We start from the raw sequence: 8691 nt of genomic DNA, 5'->3' as shown, positions 1-8691 counted from the left end.
CTTCTAGTCGATAGCACGGCAGGACATGCCATGTTCTCTTTCATGGACGGATATTCCGGCTACAATCAGATTAAGTTGGCCGCCCACGACCAATCAAAAACTTCCTTCACTACGCCTTGGGGCACTTTCTGCTATACGGTTATGCCTTTTGGGCTCAAGAATGCTGGAGCAACGTATCAACGGGCAATGACTGTCATCTTTCACGATCAGATGCGCAAAATCATGGATGCGTATGTTGATGATATTCTCGTGAAATCTAAAGAGGGAGAGGATCACCTCGAAGCGCTTGATCAAGTCTTTAAAAGACTTATTCTTTACAAGTTAAGGCTCAACCCGCAAAAGTGTGTCTTTGGAGTCGAATCAGGCAAACTGTTGGGTTTCTTGGTAAGCAAAAAGGGAATTTAAGTTGACCCGGCCAAAGCAAAGGCTATCATTGATATGCCTCCCCCGAAGAATCTCAAAGAACTACGTAGCCTTCAAGGACGTATGCAGTCAATCCGGCGATTCATTTCCAATTTGGCGATGAGATGTGAGCCCTTCAACCACTTACTCAGAAAAGGAGTTAAGTTCGAATGGGGACCAGAGTGCCAGCAATCGTTCGATCGAATCAAGAAGTATCTTCTTAATCCTCCCATTCTGAAGCCGCCAGAATTGGGAAAACCTCTTCTGTTATACATCTCAGTCAATCAAGTCGCATGCGGCGGATTCTTGGCGCAATACAAAGAAGGCAGCCTGATAGAACACGCCATTTATTACGTGAGTAAGACTTTCATAGATTATGAAAAGAGATACTCTCAAATAGAAAAGACCTGCCTAGCTCTGGTATGGATGTGTCAGAAGCTAAGACACTACCTGTTGGCATCAGAGGTCAAAATCTTGTCTAAACTCAATCCTCTCAAGTATATCTTAGAGCAACCTTTCCTCAGCGGACGAGTCGCAAAATGACAAGTCTTACTGATGCAGTATGACTTAGAATACGTCTCGCAGCAATCAATCAAAGGCTAAGCAATTGCAGATCAATTGGCGGATTTTCCTCTGGCTGAAGAGGAGAAAGCCGAAGATGACTTCCCTGACGAGCAAATTTGCAATATCCAGCAATTTCCAGTCTGGAATTTATTTTTCGATGGTTCTAAGAATATGGCGGGAATAGGCATCGGAATCCTATTAATCACTCTTGAGAAGGAGATGATTCCATTTTCTCTCAAGCTAGACTTTCAATGCACTCACAATATGGCTGAATATGAAGCCCTGATTCAAGGTCTAAGGATTCTATTAGACTTTAATGTCAAGAGAGTACATGCCTACGGTGACTCATTACTTGTTGTCAATCAAGTTCGAGCTGAATGGCAGGTCAAAGATCAGAATCTATTTCCCTATCATAAAATTGTTTCAGCTCTTATCAGCAAGTTTGAAGAATTCCAGCTCTTCCACATCAAGAGAGATTTCAATCAGGTGGCCGATAGCCTAGCCAGTTTAGGCTCCATTATGGCATTCAAGAATGGAGAATCTTGTCGCTCTTTTGAAATTGGCAGACTTGACCAACCTGCTTTCATTCCAGCGGAACAAGTAAACCAAGTTGAGCAAAGGAAGAAGCCTTGGTATTACAACATCAAAACTTTCATAGAAACTGGCGAATTTCCTCCAGAACTCTCAAAGAAAGAGCAACGAGCAATCCAGCGTATGTCTACTCGATACTTCATTTTGGCCAATGTCCTCTATCGTCGTGGATTCAGTTCAGAGTATTCCAGATGTTTAGACGAAGACGAAGCCAAAGAAGTCGTGCGAGAAGCACACGAAGGCATTTGTGGCGGACACGTCGGCTACCAAACCCTTGTCAAGCAAATCATAAGAGCAGGTTACTACTGGAAGACTATGCAACAAGACTGTTATCATTATGTGAAGAAGTGTGTGCAGTGTCAGATACACGCACCTTCTATCCATGCTCCGGCAACTTATTTACAGTTTGTTGTGTCTCCATGGCCGTTCTCCATGTGGGCCTTCGATGTCGTAGGTCCCATCACTCCTTCAGCTTCAAATGGCCACAAATACTTCCTTGCCGCAATAGAATATTTCACCAAGTGGGTAGAAGCCATCAGTCTTCGCACAGTAGAAGGCCGACACGTGGTCTCTTTCATTCACAAGAACATCCTTTGCCGTTTCGGCATCCCACATGACATTGTGTCAGACAATGGCAGTCATTTCAAGAATGAAAAGATGAAGACATTCTGCTCAAAATTCAAGATCTATCACAATTTTTCCGCTCCATATTATCCTCAAGGGAATGGTCAGGCAGAGGCCACCAACAAGATTTTAATTCGTATCTTGGAGCGAACTATGGAAACAGGCTGTGACTGGCATGAGAAGATCCACGATGCACTATGGGCCTATCGGACCACCATTCGTACACCAACGAATGCTACCCCATCAGAACTAGTCTATGGAACGGAAGTAGTATTGCCGCTACATGTTCAGAAGCCCGCTTTGAAATTTGCTTCACTTCTGCAATTACCTCTTGATCAATACCAGCAGCAGCGACTAGTGCAGCTAGACTTACTCGACGAGAGAAGGCTAAAAGCAGCAGAGCATGCTCAATCCTATCGCCAGAGAGTAGCCAGGCAATATGCGAAGTCTATCATCGAAAGAAGATTCAAAGTCAATGATTTAGTACTTCGATCCACAGCTTATCTCAAGCATCGTCCCGGCGGCAAATGGTCGCCAAATTGGGAAGGTCCCTATGTTGTCAAAGAAGCATTACCCCGCAACTCATATCGGCTCATCAATGCCGATGGGGTAGAATTGCCAGATCCTATCAATGCTCGACACTTGAAAAAGTTTTATACTTGAAACATTTATTCTCCTCTTGTAATCCTTCTTGTTTCTTTCAAATAATGATCCAACTTTCTTTCCCAGTTACACTAGGGCATTTTAAAATTTTGTTCTATATGCAAGCAGGATAAACAAATTCCTCATTTCATGCACATGTGCATTCATAATGCATCAATTCATATTCATTTGCATTCAATTGCAATCTGGTCAGTATTGAGATTTCAACAAATAGTCCCATCACAATTCCTAATGATCCAAAGATCATCGCCAATACTGAACCAAAACCCAGCACTCAAACTGGTATTATTTCAAAATCCAGTATTCAAGCTGGTACATTTTCAACTTTTTGGAAAACCGAGTTCCGACTCGGGTTTTTATTCAAATCATTTTCCTTTGTTGATCCGGGTTCCGACTCGTGATCTCTCTACCTTATTCGAGCCTTGACTCGAACTCTTCATTTTCCTTTGTTGATCCGGGTTCCGACTCGTGATCTCTCTACTTTACTCGAGCCTTGACTCGAACTCTTCATTTTCTTTTGTTGATCCGAGTTCCGACTCGTGATCTTTATACCTTGTTCGAGCTCAGATTAGAGCTCTTCATTTTCTTTTGTTGATCCGAGTTCTGACTCGTGATCTCTATACCTTGTTCGAGCTCAGATTCGAGCTCTTCATTTTCTTTGTTGATCCGGGTTTCGACTCGAGATCTCTTTATTCATTCGAGCTCAGATTCGAGCTCTTCATTTTTCTTTGTTGATCCGGGTTTCGACTCGAGATCTCTTTATTTGTTCAAGCTTCGATTTGAGCTCTTTATTTTCCTTTGTTGATCCGGGTTCCGACTCGAGATCTCTTCGAGCTTGTCATTCTCTTTTGTTGATCCGGGTTCCGACTCGTGATCTCATTACCTTACTCGAACCCTGAATCGAGTTCTTCATTTTCTTTTATTGATCTGGGTTCCGACTCGAGATCTCCTTATCTTATCCAAGCTCTAATTCAAGTCCTTCATTTTCCTTTGTTGATCCGGGTTCCGACTCGTGATCTCATTATCTTATTTGAGTTATGATTCGAGCCTTCCATTTTCCTTTGTTGATTCGAGTTCCGACTCATGATCTCTGTATTTTATTCGAGCTCTGACTCGAACTCATCATTCTCCTTTGATTAATCCAAGTCATTTCAATCATTAAAGTCTGCCAATTGCTCGAATTTGACATTTTGCTCTCCAAATTCCAATTTAAATCTTCAAATCAGGCAATTCTCCAATTTCGAGCTCTGGGTCACCCAATTTTCAATTTCAATTACCAATCTCAATTTCGACCCTCGGGTCAATCAATTTCCAATTCTCGACCTTCGGGTCAACCAATTTCCAATTTTCGACCTTCGGGTCACTCAATTCTTTAATTTCGACCTTCGGGTCAACCAATTTCCATGTTTCGACCTTCGGGTCATGCAATTTCCAAATTTTGACCTTCAAGTCAATCAATTTCCAATTTTCGACCTTCGGGTCAATCAATTTCCAAATTTCGACCTTTAGGTCAACCAATTCTCAATTTCGACCTTTTTGGTCAAATCAATTCTCAATTTCGACCACCAGGTCATCCAAATTTGTGACCTTCGGGTCATTCAATTTTCAGCAACCAATTTTCCAATTTCCAATTTCGACCTTCGGGTCAATCAATCTCAATACCCAATTTCAATCATTTCCTCTTGCGAAAGACCTTTTTTAGGGAGAGTTCGAGGGAGCTCGTTCTTTTCGCATGCTATCCAATTCGTTCACTTAGCCTCTTTTTAGGGAGAGTTTGAAGGGACTCGCGTCTTTGTGAACCGTTTGCAAAACAATTTCCAATTTCACACGAGGAACCCTTTTTAAGGGAGAGGCTCGACGGAGACTCGCTTTTCTTGTGACCCCCCAATTTCATACTAGGCCATTTTCGTCATAAAGGACCCTCTTTGCAGGGAGAGTGTGATGGACTCGTTCCTTTCATGACCCAATTTTCAGACCTCACTATTATCGGCCCCCTTTCCATAAGAGAAGCCTAATATTAGGGAGCTTTGCCGAAAGCTTAATTTCTCTTCGAAAGTTCGTTTTGCAAACACCTCCTCTTCAGGAAAGAGAGGAGTATTTTCCATTTCCCATTCAGGTAAGGGCTAAGCCTGAGTCTCTCTTTTTGGGGAAAAAGAAAGGAGAATTTTCGTCACGGATGTGTTGAGCCGGATTTCAAATACTCATTTTCACCAAAGATTTCAAGAAAATTTTGTCAATTTGTCAATCAATTGTTGATTTCAGAATCTTTATTGTATAAATCTTTATTTCAGTTTACCGTCAGCATTACTTCCAAAAGAGTGAAGCTTCTGCGAAAAGAGATTCAAAATTCAAATTCTTTTTATTGGCCAACCAAAAGGATGAAGGATAAGTCCTCGATATGGCCAGAAAAGAAGATTCAATGTTATTGAAAATCGTAGATGATTGATATTGATCGCAGTTATGGCACATCTTTAAAGGCTATTCTTGTAAGGACGAGGCAGTGGAAATATCCTGAGTGCTAGAAAAGAGAGAATTCGCCCTAACCCCGTCTCCTCAAAATCACCTAAGCTGCAATTAAGTATCCGCAAAAGAGATCTCTCACCTGTCGTCAAGATGAAGGCGAATTAGGCGAGTAGACCCCCGGGGCCAAAGAAGATTCGAAACATCTCCAAGATGACGGAGTTTGTGACGGATCCTTCCAAAGAAAGTCCAAAGCACTGTCGAGATGAAGGCAGATGCGATGAACCTCTCGACAATCCCTAAAAGATATTTAATTTCAGCTATCATCCAAAGAATCCCCAGCCAATTAGCCAATTAGCCAATATCATCCCCAAACCCATCGCCCAAGAAGGATCGAAACATCTCCAAGTTGAAGGAGTTTGTGACGTACCCTTCCCAAAAGAGAGAAAGAGAGGAAAAAGAAAGAGAGAAAAAGTCAGAACATCTCCAAAATAAAGGAGAATGCAGCCAAAACCCAGAGAACCAATAGAGTGCAGAAAGATTATCATGAGAGAAGCCCTCAAGATATCAAACTGCCAGATTTATCAAGAATCCTCTTTAAATTTGTGAAATTCTATTATCAATACTCTTTCATCAATTGCTTTCATAACATCAAATTCTCTTTCCTGCTCATATCAAGGAAATTGATAGCTTCCTTGAAGAAGGTCAATTGCGAGCAATTTGGATTTCAAATCTCGATTCTACGAAGTGAACCCTGTTTGGAGGTAATGCTTTGGGTAGAAAAGAAAGAATATCTTTGCAGCCATGTGCAACATTTTCAAAAACTTGGAATCAACAACAAAATTCTCAATATTTTGACAATATTCTCTAGCTATATCTTGACGTGAAGTGAGAGCTTGATGTCCCTTTTTGATACATCCTGACACCAATTTTAAATCCCTCCTAAGGACTTGATTCCTTCCCTTCTTTGAGAGCATGAACTCTCAGAATTGCACACTTCCCTGTGTCCCCACTGTCCCACCATAGACAGTCCCATTTCGGTTCGAGGTCGAACCACCAATCATTTCCCGCAAAAGGCAATTTCAAAAGCTGATTTTAGTCTCAGCAATGAGACGCCCAAAATCAATCCCTTTTCAAGCTTTAGGGACCCCATTTTCCTTCCTTTTTGCAAAAACCCTATTGGATTTATTGTGCAAAATCCAAAGGTTCCATCATGGTCTCTTCCTTCGAGGATTCCATCCATTTTCCGCCCGATCAGGATAAGGGTACAAACCTGAGCCTCATCCAAAGAGGTATTTCATTTTCCGCCCGATCAGGATAAGGGTACAAACCTGAGCCTCAACCAAAGAGGTATTTCATTTTCCGCCCGATCAGGATAAGGGTACAAACCTGAATCTCATTCCAATGAGATATTTCATTCCCCAATCAGGTCAAGGGTTCAAACCTGAGCTTCATTCCATGCAAGGTATTTCAGTCCCATCCAGGTTAAGGGCAAAAACCTGAACTTTGCTCTCATAGAGCAAATCTTTCCTCTTCATTCTTCGTTCCATATCTACCATCTTCCTCGGGCTAATTCCTTCACACTCAGTCAGATCCTTCTAACTGGGGCATTTTTTTTATATATAGCCCAAATTTGGTGTGTTTTTCTTTGCCACTAAGCTCGGCCATGAGCCGGCTTAGTAGCAAAGAGGGGCATATGTAAACACCCCAAATTTTTACTCACCTCCCCAACATTTCCACCAAGCATCAACATCCAGCCTCTGAAATCGCTGGAGGACAAAATGGTCATTTTCTGAGCCCGGACCTTGCAAAAGTCCAAATTTCATCTGAAACTCTGAAATTTTCTCTAATTTTAACTCAGATGTTCAAAATTTTATTCCTGACAGGAGGCAGACAACTCCAAGTCTTGGTTCAAGATTGCATTTCATAAGACATGACATTGCATATCATTGCATGAGCATTTTAAATCACTGCACTGCACAGCATGTCATTTCGAGGTCCAGAACTCTTGATTTCAAAATTTTCAATCCAGATTAGAATTTCAACTCTTTTCAAAATTGATTTCAAAACCCTGGGTCATTCAAAATTATCAATTCTTCCCATTTTACCCCCAGGGCTCTGAATTTCAAAATATTTTCTCAGGAAAACAATCTGGATAGTTCTTAATGTGGATTTCAGTCACTTCACCTCAGATTTTGCCCTTTTGACAAATTTCAAATATCTTCCTTTTACAAAATCGCCCTACAAGGGCCAACTCTTTCCAAAATTCCTGTTTTGCCCATTAGTCCAGATTTTATGAAAATTCCAAAAAGAAGTGGTTTTATCCTTATTTCAATAAAGAAGCAATGTGGGACCCACACTGAGGTGGTGTCACACAAGCTTTTCTTTTGAAAATTTGAATTTTGAAAAAACCCAAACATATAGGAGCCTTGTCCCCTGGATTGGTGCCACTTGTCCTTTCTCTCTCCTCCCATTTCCATGCCACATGTTAGTGTGGGGCTACCTTCAGAAGCCGCCACGTGTCATCCATCCTGCGCCATGTGTCATTGCAGAGACTACTAGGAGATGCCAAGTGTCATAGGTTGTCCTGTCTAGAAAAGTGGAGCTTGTCTCCTCTGAGGTGGCGCCACTTGAAGTATGTCTCCTGCAGGGGACACGTGTCAATCTCTCAGTTTCTCAGAAAAAGCAAGTGCCATGTGTCATTTCCTGCTTTCTTCAAAAAAACTAGAATTCAAAAGTTCAAAACTCCTCATAGGTGGCGAAAATCCTGAACTTCTACCTTTTTCATCTTATCTGAGATGGCGCCACATGGCCTGGCCCACTTTCTCTCCCCTCAGCCACGTGTCATTCTCTGCTTCTTTCAGAAAAAGTAGAGGACACATGTCCTCTCCCTACTTTTTTTAGAAAAGTAGGAGACACATGTCACTGCCCTCTTTTTCCTCCCTCTTGCCACATGGCATTGTAGGCGCCACCCTGAGGTGGCGCCACATGTCCACCCTCCATTCCTCCAAGGCCAACCTCCATTTGAATTTCAAACTTCCCTCTGAGGTGGCGCCATTTGAGAAAGCCTCTCCAGCAGGCTGACACTTGGAACCATCTTGGACTGCCACATGTCCAGATCTCCTTTCACCAGAAAAAGCAAAATTCAAATTCCTCTGAGGTGGCGCCTTCTGAGCCCACTGCTCTGACCTTCTGACATGTGTCAAACACCTTTGAGGTGGCACCATTCCAGGACTCCACTTGGCTCCATTTTTATTTTTTATTTTATTTTTAATAAAGGTAGCCCACCATGAGGTGGCGCCACCTGAGGACTCCCTACAAAAAGTGAATTTGAAATTCAAACTCCAAGAGAGCACTCTCTGAGGTGGCGCCTTCTGGGAGCTCCCT

Source organism: Nuphar pumila, chromosome 9 (genome assembly GCF_984573655.1).
Source record: "Nuphar pumila chromosome 9, dmNupPumi1.hap1.1, whole genome shotgun sequence".
Lineage (NCBI taxonomy): Eukaryota > Viridiplantae > Streptophyta > Magnoliopsida > Nymphaeales > Nymphaeaceae > Nuphar > Nuphar pumila.
The sequence above is the reverse complement of the archived record's forward strand: the minus strand, read 5'-3'. Positions refer to the sequence as shown.